Source organism: Hemicordylus capensis, chromosome 4, assembly GCF_027244095.1.
Source record: "Hemicordylus capensis ecotype Gifberg chromosome 4, rHemCap1.1.pri, whole genome shotgun sequence".
NCBI lineage: Eukaryota > Metazoa > Chordata > Lepidosauria > Squamata > Cordylidae > Hemicordylus > Hemicordylus capensis.
The window spans coordinates 97,338,457-97,355,009 of record NC_069660.1 but is presented as its reverse complement, the minus strand read 5'-3'; the positions used below and the strand labels follow the sequence as shown (position 1 = coordinate 97,355,009).

The following is a 16,553-nucleotide window of genomic DNA, read 5'->3' as shown; positions in this document are numbered from 1 at the left end:
TACCCCTGGTTAACAATAGAACTCATACTCCATACTTTCTCCTTCTACCCAACCCTTCCAGTCTTCAAAGTATTCCAAGCTACTTTGGGTGTCTGGGCAGTTTGGGGTTGGATGGGCAGACAGACAAGAAGAGACCAGGAATGAATCCTACGTTCCAGGCTACTTAGGACCAACTGGGCCTCACGCAGCGGCAAATGCAAACTAGTCACATGGGGCCCTCTGGGACAGGACACCCATGGATCAGAATGTCCCTGGCTAGCCAGGTTATACTGTGAGCAGCAAAACCGAGCATGGAGATGTGTTGCAGGGACACCAGATTCTTTTAAGGGGCACTTACATTTTTGGTTCTCGGCAGTCACCAAGACGGAGAGGGATGTTGCTGAGGGATCTTTCCCAGGGCTTTGTAGGAACTGTCAACTGGGCTAGCTGTTAAACCCTCTAGCCCACATGTGTGTCTCGACAGCCAGGCAATCTCATGAGAGAGTGGTACACTCCAGAGCAGGGTCCATCTTCATTGCATAAGAAGAATCTCTTGTGTGAGTTAATCCTGCTCTAGATGGGCAGTTCTTCTCATGAGGTGTGGTTGAGACCAAGCATGCTTGCACCCAGAGGAAGGGGCTGAGCATCTTTTCCCCTACCTGCTGGTACAAAACATAGAACAAAATTACCAAAAATCAAAGGGGCAAATCCTAAATAATCTTAAACTATTCTTGGCAGTCTCATCCAATCCATAACCACTCATATACGGGATAGGGATGTAAGTTCAGGGGGAGAAAAATCATAAAACTCCCAGGAGATATGGGGAAAGGGAGGCGATGTTATTCTGACATATCTGCTGGAGAACAGACTAGTGTGAGTGTATCACAAATGGCCATTGCCAGTAGCAAAATAATTGAACAAATATGAACAAAAGTAGAGGGAGCGCTTGTGTGGTCTATCTTTAACAGTAAAACTGGCAAGAGAGGGGCCCAATCCTCTCTTCCCAGGGGAGGAAAGAAGGGGGCTACAAGGCTTTTCCTTCTCAACTGCGGAAGACTATGGTGCCAGTGGTGAGGAAAGGGCTAAAATGACTTTTCCCTGCCAAGGGCAGACAAACAATGCTGAAAAGGCACAATTGCACTGAGCACGTCTCCCCTAACAGCGTGGCTAATGGTTGCAGCTTCATAGGAACATAGGAAGCTGCCATATATTGAGTCAGACCCTTGGCCCATCTTGCTCAATATTGTCTATGCAGACTGGCAGCAGCTTCTCCAAGGGTGCAGGCAGGAATCTCTCTCAGCCCTATCTTGGATAAGCCAGGGAGGGAACTTGAAACCTTCTGCTCTTCCCAGAGCGGCTCCATCCCGAGGGGAATATCTTGCAGTGCTCACACATCACGTCTCCCATTCATATGCAACCAGGGCGGACCCTGCTTAGCTAAAGGGGACAAGCCATGCCTGCTACCACCGGGCCAGCTCTCTTAGTGTGCTGATGTTTTGCCCACAATTTAATGAAGTGAGCAGGATGGAGCTTGCTGGGCTGCAGCCTGGGCAGACTAAGAAGAGGGAGGGGTTGCTCTGCCAAGAAGCTGGAGGTTGCCAAACCGCAGTTAGTCAATCGTCTGCAACATGATTCCCAACTTCACAGATTAACCACATCGTTGTCTACCTGAGGTTTGACACTATGTCCGAACGGGGCCATAAAATCAAACTTCATGTAGGTTTTATTGCATGCATATATTACAAGGTCTCTGTGAGAGTGATAATATTTAGCCACTTGAACTGGATGATTTGGGGTGCTTTTGTTTGGCAAAAAACGGATCCCAAACTAACATATTACTAAGCAGTCTTCCATACATGCATAGCAAGGGAATTTCCTGCTGCATATACAAAGAATACATATGATAAAATAGTTCAGGCAAATGGACTCCACCAGAGATGATCTGGGCCTCATGAAAGATGTGAGGGGGCCCCATGACCTACTAGCTGAAGATACGGTCCAGTCGTTTTCAAGTCACTCTTTTCAGTACATCAGTTTGCAAGCCCAATAAAGCTATAACTATGAAAATGTTGGCATCCTTTTAACAAAAGATAAGACAAGGCAGACCTGCTTTTGAAATTAAATTGTGCTTTGCAAGAAAACTCTGCAATAACAATTACAGAAGATTAAAAGCAATGACAGGTTTATGACCCTAGGCAATACGGTATAATTTTAAAATAAATGCATTGTCCAAATACTAAAACTGTACATGATTTAACTTCTTCCATCCTTTAACCACTTACTTTTGGGTAAATGGTTAAAACATTGGGCAGGATCCAGACTAAATTAGTTATGACTCAGCACCATTGAAATAAATGAGATGTTGGTCATGACCCTATTGCTTGTGGAACCTACAGTATTATATTGCTGGTTACATTCCCTTTCTACTAGTAGTAGTACTATTACTCCTTCCACAGGGATATCAGGATACTGTTGTTATCTTCCAGGGCCCTCTTTGCCCTTCATCTCAAGCCCTGCTTTCAACCTCACCATTGACTTAAATTCTGTTGGTGAAGACAAGAGACACGGCCTGCTCAGTTGTGGACCCAAAACTCTGGAATGCCCTCCCAGAAGAGCTTCACTATGTGCCCTCCCTTGTGATTTTTTAAAAAAGGTCTTAAAACATGCTTGTTTAGATAGGCTTTTAAATGTCTTTTACTACAGTCTGGAGGGTTTTTAGTTTTTAATTGGGTCTCCTCTGGGAGCTAATCTGGGGCTGGCGCTGCATTTGCAGCACAGCCAGGAGCGGCTCTTCCCGGCTCTTCCCTGCCACGAATGCAGCACCAGTCATTTAACTCCCGTAGGGGCTGTGTGGCCCCTTCAGGAGTTAGAGTTGGGCTGGCGCTACATTCGCAGTGCAGCCAGCAGCAGCTCTTCCCTTAAAGGCAGGGAAGAGGCACTCCTGGCTGCGCCACAAGTGCAGCGGCCATTTAACTCCTGAACGGAGGTTGCATGGTCCCCGCTCGGGAGCGAAACCAGCACCCCCACATCTGACATAAGACGAGGGGGGGTGTCAGGGCTGTGAGGCGAGGCGCCTGATTGGGCGCAGCCCGAGTTCCTTGAATAGGAGGAGAGCTGGTCTTGTGGCAGCAAGCATGACTTGTCCCCTTTGCTAAACAGGGTCTGTCCTGGTTGCATATGAATGGGAGACTAGAAGTGTGAGCTCTGTCATATATTCCCATTAGGGGATGGAGCTGCTGTGGGAAGAGCAGACAGTTCTAAGTTCCCTCCCTGGCCTCTCCAAGATAGGGCTGAGAGAGATTCCTTCCTGCAACCTTGAAGAAGCCACTGCCAGTCTGTGTAGACAATACTGAGCAAAATGGACCAATGGTCTGACTCGGTATATGGCAGCTTCCTCTGTTCCTATGAACCCTTTGGCCCAATGGTGGCTCCGCCCCTGCTGCATACTTATCCTGGCATGGGCTAAGGTTTAACCAAGTGGAGGTTCCCAAGGAGTAGGGATGTGCAGAATGTTTTGACAGTAAATTTTTCCGATTCAAAATGGGGCATCTTGAGTGTTCCAAACTCAAAACAGAACACCCTTTAAAGAAAGGGCCTGTTTCGAGCTTTGAGCATAACAATCCCTCTTCAATCGAAACATTTTGACATTCCAAGCACCATTTTGGATGCCTGTTTTTTCCCTTGCTGATTGGCTTTTTGGCACTGGTTTCTGATTGGCTTGCAATATCTTGCTTCTTGGTTGGCTTGTTTATCATACAGATCAAGTGTTGTCATGGGCACCTGTCCTGGGTGCACATTGGCTGGGCGTAGGGAGGATGGAGGGGGAACCCAAAGAAGGGAGTTTCAAAATATATTTAAGGGGACTGGGAGACAGAGCTCTTTTCTGTGGTTTTCTTGAAGAGGATACATCAGAGGAAGAACCAGAGAGAAACTGCAGCAGCAGAGAACAGTGGTGGCCTGGCCTGGAGAGAGACAAAGAATGCCTGCAGCCCCACTCCCCACTTCTCTCTCTCTCTCTCCTTTTTCCAGTGCTAACCAACTTCTCCCCCCAACCACATTTTAATTTTGTTAATAGTGCCAGCTGCCCCAGTGTCTTTAACTGGCGGCTGCTGTGGATTTTTCTGTGGATCCCCTCCCCCATTGCTGTATGCATCCCCTGGCTTTAATAACTGGGGTGTTGTGCTGGCTGTACCCCCCACCCCCATTTTGCAGCCTGAAGCTAAACCTTCGTGGCTGCTGTGTGCCTAGATTTCATTTCATTTCTTTTCTTTTCATAGGATGGTGTGTTCTATGACTTCTTTCTGGTGCCCAGCCTACCAGGCTTTCTCTGTTTCCATTGTGTTTTTTGTTTCCACTCAGCCCCACCCTACCCCCAGCTTTTTTTTTAAGGTGGCTTGGTGCCCACCTGCCCTAACCACCTGCAGCTGTTGAGTTCCAGTGTCATTTGGCCTGAATGCCTCGGTGAGCAGCACCTGGTAGGGATGTGCACCAAATTGGCTTGACCTGTTTGGTTTTAATTCAAACCAGCTTCGAACCAGGGTGGGTAGTTTTGGTTTTGCTCAAAACCCCTCCCCAGTTCAGTTTGAATTCAAACACAATTCTAATAGGTTCTGAAAGGTTCTACATAGGGTACAATGGGGATTCGAACTGCTCCATTATTCCCTATCTAGAGCACCTAGGGGCACAAAACTGGGGTGGTACAAAACTAGGGCACAAAACCCAGGGGTGCCAACCACCCACCGAACTCGAAAGCAATCGGACATTCCTGTGATTATTGATGAATTTCTGAAGATTTTTCCACTTTTTGTATTCTTCCTATAGGGAATAATGGGGATTTGAGGCAGCCCCATCCCCCCACTTTGGGGGGTGCCAGGGCACCCCAGTGGGTCTGGGAGCACAGCAGGTCAAGTCTCGACTCCCCCCAGGCAGCCCCAAGTTTATAGGATTTATTGTTTTTTTAAAAATAAACAAATAAATAATTGTTTAAAAGAATTTTTCCCCTTCATTGCCATGCACTAGGGGGACTTCTTCATTCAGAAGTACTGTGTGTGTGTGCTGTGAACTCTGAACTCTACATTTTTACAAATCTACATATTTACACATCAACATATTTACATATCTACACAGTGCCAGACTGGCACAAACTGCCTAGTGTCTGTGTGTGTACCCATGGCTCCCCGAATGCTGTGGTCAGGTGGAACCAGGGGCTAGTTCAGAATCGGGTTACGCCAGTGGATGTGTATTTAGTTGCCAAGTCACAGCACTAGCAAGCACGCTGCGACTTGGCACGGCTGAAGAAGGAAGTGTAGGAATGAGCGGAAGCTGCTGCCGGGCAGGTGACCGGCATCATGGATCAATCACTCGCCCAGCTCAAGCTCCAGCTTGGGGTAGACCAGCAGGGGGAGGTTAACCTTAAGGAAAACCAGCTGCTTGACCAAGCCAGAGTCCAACTGGGACTGAGCGGGGGTTACCATGTCACCAGCATGTGAAAACACCCGCTTGCTCTGGACGCAGGTGGGCGGGCAGGAGAGGAGGCGCGCAGCAACCACTACCAGGTCCGGACAGACTTGGTGGTGGGTTGCCTAGAACTGCGCGCGCTCCATCTCTGGGTCTTCCTCCACAGGCTCCTCCAAGTACTGGGCAACACAATGCACAGCACTGGTGGGCCTGGTAGGCCGAGCCTCCCGCAAACCAGACAAGGTGCCAAGGCACACCCACTTAAACCACTGGACTGATTTACTGGGAGGAACTGCCTGCTGCGTTGGCACTGCTGCCTGGGATGCTGCGCTGCTGGACTTGGAAGAAGAAGGGGCAGGAACTGAGCTGACCACACCACTGCTGCTGGGTGTTGGTCATGAATGCTCGCGGGGGCACACCATCACCACCATCCTGGTCTCTGCGGGTGCTAGCGACCTCCTCCTCCCTAACTCTCTCGACCAGGAGGTCCCTTCAGCTGGGCAAGTCATGCCCTTGATGGTTGGGTCACAGAGAGAAGCCAGGACATACTCCTCCCCTATCACCCAATGCATCAACCAGCCTGTCGACAACCCTGACCCTCAGCCTTCCAGCCAGAAGCCCCTCTGGTGTGGTCAGTGAAGTCCAGAGTTCACCCATCAGCTCTCTCCAGGAGGAGCTCTCTCCAGGAGGAGAGCTGCAGGCAGGGCCTGGCTCAGAGGAGTTGTGTCACCACACAAGCTCTTCGTGGCAAACAGGAAGGTTCGAGTGCTGACACCATCTCAGACATGAGCTTCCACTCTGCACTGGATAGGTTGCACACGCCCAAGGACTCATTCCTCACCAGTTCGTCGAGGGCCATCTCCTGCTCCAGCAGGTGCTGAAACAAGAGGAAGGTGAAGTTAGATAGCACTGTATGTGGCACACACAGCATAAATAGATTACCCCCGACCCCACACACCCCTTTTAAAATACCTGCCTTAAAGGTGCTTCTTTTTCCCGCCATCAGAGTTAGGGCTCAAATTAAAACAAACAAACAAACACCCAAGATGTGCAGGAGGGTGCAAGGAAGGCAGGTGCAGAATGGCAGTCAGAGGGAGAAGTGATGCTGGTCATGGTGGGCGAGGGCAAGAGGGGCCTACTTCCCAAGTCATCTGCACTGCTGTGCCTGCACATAGGCTCACCTTTCGGGAGCGGTGTGTCCTGCAGTGCAGCCTCTGGTTGTGGCTGAGTTAGAATTAGTGGGGAGGTCCTCAGGGATGTCTTTAGGGCATGGCAAGCTAACCCCCATTAGAATTAACTGGAAGGTGGCCCCGCACTGGCTGATTTGCCCCAGGCCCTGCACCCCGCCAGGGCTCTCTAAGGATGGCCCTGGAGATCCTCCCCATCAGGGAAGAAGCTCTTCCTGTGGCAGCAGAGGAGAGGTGATTGTGTCTGCTGCTAGCCTAGCCAGATCAGTCTTACCATCCTTCCCAGTCCCCCTTGGCAGTGGTGATTCTCTTTATTTATATAAAGAGAATAGCGTGGTGATTCTCTCTATTTAGCAGAGGGAGAGTAACTGGCTCTATCCACCCCCAGCACAGTACCGCCAGTGACTGTTGCTGGTGTGTAGCTTATGTTTCTTTTAGATTGTGAGCTCTTTGAGGACAGGGATCCATCTTTTTTATTATTTATTATTTCTCTGTGTAAACCGCCCTGAGCCATTTTTGGAAAGGCGATATAAAAATCAAATTAATTTTTTAATAATAACAATAATAATAATAGGCATGCACAATCAGAAGGAGGATGCTGGAGCACCTACTGCTAGAGTGCAGTCCACCCCTAGCAGCAGCAGCATCACCACCGCTCAGTCCAGCATCATGGTGTCCCTGACAGGGCGAAGAGAGCCAGTAGTTCCGCTTCAGCATTCCACCCAGTGGTTCACAGAGAGCTTCCTTGGCACCTTGCCAGGGGTACAGGAGGAGCCCACTGAGCCCGACAGGAGTGCTGAGCAGTGTGTTCTGCAGTACCTGCAGGGGCCAGTGGCAGGTTGGGAGATGGAGCCAATCTAGTTTTGGGCAAGGTGACGCCAAGGCTGGCTGGACTTGGAGACAGTTACTGGCCAAGCAGCATCCAGAGCGAGAGGATATTCTCCATGGCTGGGTACATGGTGACACCCCATCACTCACACTTGGAGGCTGACTTGGTGGAGCAGCTGGTCTTCCTGAAGGCCAACCTCCCCTTGCTGGGCTATCCCACGCTGGCCACGGAGGGTAAGTGACTCATGGTCACCCCCCACCCACCCACCCACTGCAACACCACTGGCAGTTTGCCCCACCCTGGCCATCCCCAAAACCGGATGTGTCACAGTCTGCCCACAGTCTGAACTTGCAAAACAGATCTACCTTTGAAACGGAGCACATTATCTGTAATGGATATATTAGGATCCTGCAGACAAACAGGAAAAGTGGGTAGGTTTATACGGTGCTACTAACTCATGTGCTCCAATTTATGAACCTTGATGTCATTTTATAGCGTATCCAAGGCTTTCTGCAAGATTTTAAAGGATCTACACCACCTTCTTTCTCCCCCACAAAGCACTAAAACCCACATTACATGCAAGTTTTAATTAAAATAAGTTGCACAAACTATTTTGCAAGCAACTTCCTTTCAAAAGACCTTAGAATATTGCTAATAAGGTATCTGATCTTTGACTGTAAAATGACTACTACTGTTGCTAATAAGTGCCTTCTGGCAGATCAATGAATTGATTTTAGTTGACTGTTTTCACAGTTTGGCCGGCTTTTAAGTGTGTTCTTATTGTTCTACCAGGTTTACGAAGTTAAAATTGAGCTTAATTTTATGACTGGGCAGCCACTCCGAGAACCCTGAAAAGTATATTTGTATACTTACAGCGGCAAACCGGAGCTGCTGACCTCCCCATCTCAAGGCTGCAAGCTGAGCATGTTTACTCGGGAGTAAATCCCCCAGCTGAGCAGGAGGAGCGCCTTCTAAGGGGCCAAGCTGAGCAGGGCTGCAGCGGCGTTGGCGTCACGCCCCCTCCTCTGCAAAGCCGAAGCACCGCACTCAAGGAGAGCCTTGAGTGGGGAGTGTTTGTTTAGCTCTTGGAATAATAAGATAGTGTCTGCCCTCTTTCCCCCGCCCTCCTATTTTGATGTTTTTCTGTCTCTTTTGCACTGCACTTGACTTCTATGAAGCCACTGAAGAGTCAGCAACTGTTTTGAAAAGGCATATTATCTCATTTACCTCGGAGGCATTTCAGAGAGAAGGTGGAGGAGAGAGAGAAGGGCTCCTAGTCTGGTTTTGCCTCCCAACGAGGCACCCTTTTGCAAGCAACAAGCTGCGCTTCCTAGAGTCCCGCCCAAGCATCCCAACCGGGCAGCTTTGTTTGCTGAGGGTGGTGGTGGTGCTGGTGGAGAATCCTCCAAGCTTCAACCCGCGCGCAGTTCACTTTGGTTGCCGAGCAGCCATTCCTCAAAGCAAATCCTCTCCAACCCCCGCCGGGGCAGACCTGCATACAAAAAGGAGCCCAAAGGGAGAGGAAGGCAGCTGGTGGGGGGAGCTCAGAGAGAGAGAGAGAGAGAGAAAGAGAGGAGACCAACCTGCAGCGGCAGCAGAACAGCCCTGGAAAACAAGGTGCCAGAAAGGGCTCCCCACATTGGAGCTCCTGGGCAAAAAGCATGGAGCTCGGAGCCGAAGCTTCGTAGCGTCCAGATGTAGCGGCGGCTTGAACGGCTCTCGAACAACGGGGTGTGGTGGTGGTGCCGGTGCAGCCGCCGCCGCCGCCTCCTCCTCCTCCGCTGCTGCTGCCGGCGGGAGCTGGAGCTCACTAGGGCTCTCATGTTTCGCTCCCTCTTTTCTTCTTTTTAAGCAGCGTGCGTGGAGGTGCTGCCACCACGCGCCCCTTCACGTCACTGAAAGAGGGACCAGTGGGGAGAGCGCGTGCAAGGGAAGGCGGCGGAAGAAAGGTGCGAGCGCCAAGGAGGCGGAGAACGTGTGTGCGAGGGCGCGCGCTGGCCGGCACAGCAGCCTGGTGTGAACGTGGAGGACGGAAGGGGCGTGGTGGGAAATGGGAGCCGCTGCGAATGAAGAAGGGGAATTGTGGAAGGAGTTCGAGGGGCTTTATAGAGCAAAGTAACGCCGCTCGTTCGCCTCGCCGCCCCAGCCCCGGGAAGTGGATGAGATGAGCAATGGGGGGGCGCGCGCCAGGACCGGGGGAGAGGGACCTCTGCACCAAAATAAAAATAAAAATAAAAAATCAAGAAATTTTTTTCGCCAAAGGCAGGGGATCAGTGGGGGCACTTTTTGGCGCCCCCCCCACGTGACCAAACGAGGTGGTGCCCGGGGCACGTGCCCCCCTGCCCCCCTATCATTACGCCCCTGATCATGCCCTACCACCCAACCCATTTGGGTGCCCTAGGAGCCACCTGTGGGGAACAATGGAGTGCTTCGAGTTTCACCATCATTCCCTATGGCTAGAACACACAAAATGTTTCAGGTTTGTTCTGTCAAAACAGTTGGGGTCAACTGCAAAATCCGTTTCGTGCACATCCCTACCAAGAAGCTTATGGGTTAGATGGCCTCCATGAGAAATGTCTTCTCTTTCCTGTTCCAGATCCAGAAGCAAATCTACTAACCTCTTCATTGAATCAGATCAGTTGTACTTTCATTCCTCTGTACCCAGGTACAATAACAGCTGATTAGGATGGATGCTGGAAAATCATGGAATACTGGAGATATTGGCTCATCTGCCCCGCAGCCTGAGCTTACGAAGGTGGAGCAAAAGCTCACAAGAATCTAACAAACACAGTACAAGTCTTGCTGTGAAGCTGCAGCAGGAACAGGGGGGAGCTATTTTTGCTTCTTTCTCCTCCTCCACAAAAGCCCTTTTCATGTCCAGGAATATGTCAGGGAGGGCTGTGCAACACTCATTGACATATTCTTGGACATCAAAAGAGCTTTATTGGGGAGCACCCTGACCAGCACTGCACAGCAAACCTTGCTTAGGAACATAGGACACTGCCATATACTGAGTCAGACCATTGGTCTATCTAGCCCAGTATTGTCTTCACAGACTGGCAGCAGCATCTCCAAGGTTGCAGGCAGGAATCTCTCTCAGCCCTATCTTGGAGCTGCTAGGGAGGGAACTTGGAACCTTCTGCTCTTCCCAGAGCAGCGCCATCCCTTAAGGGGACTATCTGACAGTGCTCACACATCAAGTCTCCCATTCATATGCTACCAGGGCAGACCCTGCTTAGCTAAGGGAACAAGTCATGCTTGCTACCACAAGACCAGCTTGCTGTTAGTTAAGTCACTTCTTGAGAGTAACTTAGCTAAGGCTCTTGTTCTGCCCTCATAAGGCTGCACAGTATGTGAGCCAGTGTCTTGGGCAGGGGTGGGGGAGAGAAGAGCACTTATCTTGTATTGATAAGTATTTATCAATACTTGATAAATACTTATCAAGTATTATTTTAATAAACTTTAAACTTTAATAAACCTGCTGTATTTTTTTAATAATTTTTTTTTATTTTTCAATGTTATAACTATAAATAGAACATAAAGATTCAGCACAAACCATATGAGAATTTAAGCTATGCAAACAAAAACATCAGTATAAACTCAAAACACGATATTCAATATCAATGACAGAATACTTAATATTCTTTACAAAATAAAGATCATTTCCAACTGTTCTGGTCTTATATAAAGCAACTTTGATGTATTAAAAAAAAACCTTTGCAAACCTGTACTATTGGAGAAGGCACTGAGCTATTTCTTTGTTTCATAAACAAATTGGAAAAGAAACTGAGCTAATGCAAGTATGGCCTTCTCTCATTCTCAGCTATAGAGAAGAACAGATGGTGAGAGATATGAATACAACAAATATTTATATATTGTTTTTCAACCAAAGCTACCAAAGCGGTTCACATAGATATAAATAAAATGGCTCCCTGTCCGCAAAGGGCTCACAATCTAAAAAAGAAACATAAGATAGACACCACCACCAGCTACTGGAGGGATACTGTGCTGGGAGTGGATAGGGCCAGTTGCTTTCCCCCTGCTAAATACAAGAGAATACACCACTTTGAAAAGGTGTCTCTTTGCTCAGTTAGCAGGGGAGATAGCTACTGTCCATAATAATCTCTTCTTCAATGAGAAACATGTAGAAGATAGGGGTGTGCCAAACTGGTTCGATATCAAACCAGTTCGCTTTGAACTGAGCCGGTTCAACCAGCTCAATCATGAAGCAGACCTGCCTCAAGAAAAGGTGGCTGATCCACGATCAAACTGAATCAGACCCAATTTGATTAAAACGGGTTCAAACCGGTTTGAAAGTTCACTATGGCGATCGCCATTTTGTATGTTATGTTCACTACTTTTCTCCCTTGCTGATTGGCTTTCTTCCACTGCCTTCTGATTGGCTTGTGATCTCCTTTGCGTTGGCTTGTCATAGTTCAAAATCAAGTGTTGTCAGGGCAACTCTGCCCCCATTGGCTGGGGGAAGGACAAGGGAGGAGAAGCAAAAAGGAGTGTATTTCAAAGCGTATATAAAGCCAGGTAGTGCCTGCCTGGCTTCACTGTGCCTCTGGATTCTTGAGGAAGAAAGCTGGCTGCCTTGTTGCCTATGCTGTGCCTTGCTGCTGGATCCTGGTGTCCTGGACCCTGCTGTGTGTTGCCCTGCTTTGTATTGCCCTGCTGTTGCCTTCCTGTCCTACTTGACCATGCTGGACCTGTGCTGCCTTGCTGAGCCTACTGACTGCTTTGATGGGCCTTAGACAGAGGGTTCTCTCTGCCTCTTTATTTTTTATTTCCCTTTTGTAGCACCAACTACTTTTAGTTTTCCCAAGTTACAGCAATCCTGTGACTTAACTGGTTGCTGCCGTTTTTCTTTTTGTTATTTTCTTGGATGGGTAGGTGGCCTGGCTTCTGGCCATCTGCCCTCCTCCTGGCTGCTAAGCATCAGTGTGTGTGTTGCTTGGCCTGATTGCCTGAGGTCCCTCCTGGTCAGACTGCAGCTGAAGATGCCAAAAGAAGATGATGTTGGATTGGTAAGCCCCCACCCCCAGCACAGACCCCCTTAGTTTTAGGTTAAAGTAAATAGGGCCTAGTTTGGGGGAAGGGATGTCCTCCAGAAGGGTGCAGGGCAGAACTGGAGCTAAGAGCAGGGCTATAGGCAGAGGGAGAGGTGATGGTGGTTGGGGGTGAGGGTGAGGGTGGCAAGAGGGGCTACTCCCCAAGTCGCCACTATCCCCCTAGAGGTAGTTGCACGCAGGCTCACCTATCCAGTGCTACCTGCTCCTGCTGTGCAGATGCCTGTAGCAGCTAAGATAGAAGTAGAGGGGCTCCCCTTCAGGGAAGAAACTCTTCCCTTGTTGGGAGTGGAGGAGGAAGTGTTGATGGCTGCTAACCCAGCCAGATCGCTCTCTTCATCCTCCTCAATCCCCACGGGCAGTGCAACCCCCTGATATGAGACTGAGGAGGATCAGGAGGAAGTAATTCTGGTTTTCCTGGACCTTCTCAGCCCTGGACTGAGGGTGGTAGTAGTGGTGGCCCATAATAGGAACCAGCAGCCCAGTAGTACCACCACCATCAAAACAGTCAAAGGCTGAGAACAGCATGGCGTGGGAGCACTTTGAGCTCTGCAAAGGTGACCCCACACATGCTACCTGCACTAACGCCAGGACACAGGTCAGCAGGAGTAAGGACCCTAAGCATCTTCGGATATTGGCACTGATGAGGCACTTGCAACACCCTCATCCGGTGTTCTTGCTGCTGCTGGCAGAGCTAGGCTGCCTGGTGTGCTCTCAACTAGCTCTCAATGTGCTCTCAACTAGTTCTCAACGTGCAGCAAGGCATGTGTTCCTGCTCTCCAGCAGGGGACATTGCCAGTTGCACAGTGGGTGCAGACGGTGGGCAAGTGTTGGCCAGAGTCTCCTATCAGCACCTGGACCATTGAAGAGATGATGGCTCTGGACAACCAGCCATTTGGGGGGGGGGTGGACACCAACTTCCACTGGCTGCTCTGACTGCTTGCCCCCAACTACCAGTTCTCCTCATTAACCACCTTCAGCAGGCGGGTAGTGTTCTCCTTGTACCAGAGGTGCAGGGAGGTCATGTCAGGGCTGCTGCGCTCAGTAGTACCTGACACCAGCATGCACTTCATTACAGATCTGTGGACCAGCCATAGTGGGATGCACACTGCTTTTCTATCCATCACGGTGCACTGGTGGGGACAGGAGATGAAGGGGACATCTGTTGCATGTAGTGCTGCTGGACACTGACCACATGGCAGATGAGCTGTTGGTTAGGGATGTGCACGGTCCGGAGCAGTCCGGACCGGCACCAAAGGGGGGCCTTCCTTTTAGGGCGGGGAGGGCTTGTTTACCCCTCCCGCCTCTTTGCCCCCACCAGAGGCTGTATTTAACAGAGTAACGGGGGCGCTGGAAACCAGTCGCCCCCGCCGCCCCCCCCCCCCCCGCCCCGCCGCGAGCAGATTAAGGGAACTACCGCTGCCGCCGCTGTCGCCCGCGATCGGAGGCCCGGTCTACCCAGCCTTTTCCCGGTGGGTAGACCGGGCCTCCGGTGATCGGCGTGATTTGTGGTGTGCGCATACGCGCGCGCAAAGCCTGCCTCCTTCAGTCGCCTACAGGACTTCAAAGCGAGAGGAGCTCTGTTCGCGAGCTCCTCTCTTTGTTTAAAGCAGCCATCGGGTGAGGACTCGGGCGGGCGGCTGGGAGGGAGGGCTGGCGGGCGGGCGGGCGACAGCGGCGGCAGTGGTAGTTCCCTTAATCTGCTCGCGGCGGGGCGGGGGGGCGGCGGGGGTGGCTGGTTTCCAGCGCCCCCATTACTCTGTTAAATACGGCCTCTGGTGGGGGTAAAGAGGCGGGAGGGGTCAGCAAGCCCTCCCGCCCTTAAAGAAATACCCCCCACCTGGACCCGAACCAGCCCAGTCCGAACCGGTCCGGCAGTCCGGAGGCCTTTAGAATGGCCTTCGGACCAGTTCGGACACACCCCTACTGTTGGTGGACATCGGATGCCAGGTGGAGGGCAGCCCAGCAGACAGCAGTGTCCATCTGCTCTATGGCACATACTCTGCACCTGGCCGTGATGGATGCACTTGGCCTCAAGGAGGCCAAAGACAAGCAGCATTGAGGCCTCCTGCCTGAAGGCCCTGCTGCCACCACGGCTGCTCTTATGGAGGTATGCTGCAAAACAGGTCACTTTCACTGGAGCAAAAAAGCTAGGTGGATGCTCTGGGAGAGGCAGCATGAGCTCCACCTACCTGAGCACCTGATTCCTCAGGACGTTCAGACCCAGTGGAACTCCACCTTTCTCTTTCTCCAGTGCCTGCAGGAGCAAGAGGCAGCCATCATCCATGCCCTGGCAAGGAAGTGTGGCTTGGGAATGTGCGACCTGTTCAGTGTAGACTGGGAGCTCATTTCCCCGGTTGTCTTGACACTCGAGCCATTCCTTGTTGCCACGAACAGCTGGTGTGCTAAGACAACAACACTGAGCCTGGCTTTGCCTGCCACTCTTCTTCTTGAGAAAACGATGGGTGAGCTCCAGACCTCACTGACCCCTGGGGAAGCACACGCCCTGGCAGGTCACCCGAGGACTGCAGTGGTGGAGTGGGTCAGCAACACCTTGGGTCAATTGGCAGAGAATGTTTTCTTCTGCCTAGGCGACTCAAGGATGAAGGGCAATGCTATCACCTCTGACCAGATGCCCAGGTAGAGAGTCCTCTTGGTTCAAGAGATTAGGCAGGCTGAGGAGAGGAGCTTGGGTCGGAACCAGGAGGAAGGTGCTGGAGTACTTACTTCTGAACACTCCACCCCCAGCAGCAGCATGGCGTCCTTGGCAATGCCAACACAGCACACAGATCTGCCTGGGTGTTCTTCCTGGTGGTTGACATGAGGGTGCCTTGGCACCTTGCCAAGGGTATGGGAGGAGCCGACTGCACCCTGCCGCAGTGTGGAGCAGTCTGTTCCGCAGTGCCTGCAGGAGCCGGGGGTGGCAGACCCAGACATGGAAGCAGTCCAGTTCTGGACTGGCTGGCTGGACTTGGCAGCATTTGCTGGATGGTTCCTCTCCTGTCCACCAACCAGCATCCAGAGAGGGTTTCTCCATGGCCAGGGACAGGATGACACCCCATCACTCATGCTTCGGTGCTGGCTTGGTGGAGCAGCTGGTCTTCCGGATGAGCTATCCCAAACTGGATGTGGAGGGTGAGTGGCTCATGGTCACGCCCACCCACTGCAACTCCGTTATCAGCTTGCCCCCACCCTGGCCAACCTTCAAATCAGAGGTGCCACAGTCTGCCCATTAGTGCTGCTGTCACACACAGACACGCACCCATGCCCACCGCCAAGCCTGGGATGATAATGGACTGGTGCCCTGAGGAGTGTTCCCTCTAATTTTTTTCATCTGTGTGCAGAATGAGTTTTGTTCTGAGCAGCAGTATGAAGGCAGTGTGCACGTGTGTGCATTCAGTATAGGGCCTTCCTGATTCAACCTCAGGGGGATCTAAATGGGATCTACCAGTTGAAACATCTAGTAGCTGCCTAGAGCGCAGCTGCTTAAAATGTGACTTCGAATCAGCTAAAGACAAATCATGCATGACAAATAACTTGCTTGTGAAGAATGTGTTGTTACTACCAGGTTTGGGTCCCTTTACTGCCTGGCATGCATTTAAATTTGTGAGTGGTTTTAATGTAAGCTGTTCATTTTATATAGTAACACTAACAACCCATCTTTTCAACCAAGCTTTCCCAGCTTTTTAAAACTGTTTTTAGTTTTATGGCTGATTTTAAATTGTTGCATTGTTTTAACTTTTAATATGTGTTTTAATTGTTTTATGTTAACTGCTAAGAGATGAAAGTTTGGGCAGTATAGAAGTTTAATAAATAAATACATAATAACTAAATAAACATGCTATATTTCAGCTGTGGAGAAAATCTGAATTCCTGCTAGGAACTGCTGATTCATTCAAGGACTATCTTCTTTCAATTCAAGCTCTTGTTAAGTTTTCCATTACTTACTTGATCAAGTAGTGCAAGAGACCTTTTTTCAAGACCCAGCCTGTTACACTTGCCACTATATTTTACTTAATGCAATTTCAG

At 50.4% G+C, this 16,553-nt stretch overlaps 2 long non-coding RNA genes across 3 annotated transcripts in view; one reads left to right on the top strand and one right to left on the bottom strand.

Annotated features, from left to right (window-relative positions):
* The window catches only part of LOC128322042 (uncharacterized), a 151,100-nt gene that overhangs the window by 52,847 nt on the left and 81,700 nt on the right, over nt 1-16,553 (bottom strand). The window lies entirely within an intron of this gene.
* LOC128322045 (uncharacterized) lies at nt 12,291-16,510 on the top strand. Its single transcript, XR_008305494.1, has 2 exons — nt 12,291-12,482; nt 16,377-16,510. It is a non-coding gene; the product is annotated as an uncharacterized LOC128322045 (long non-coding RNA).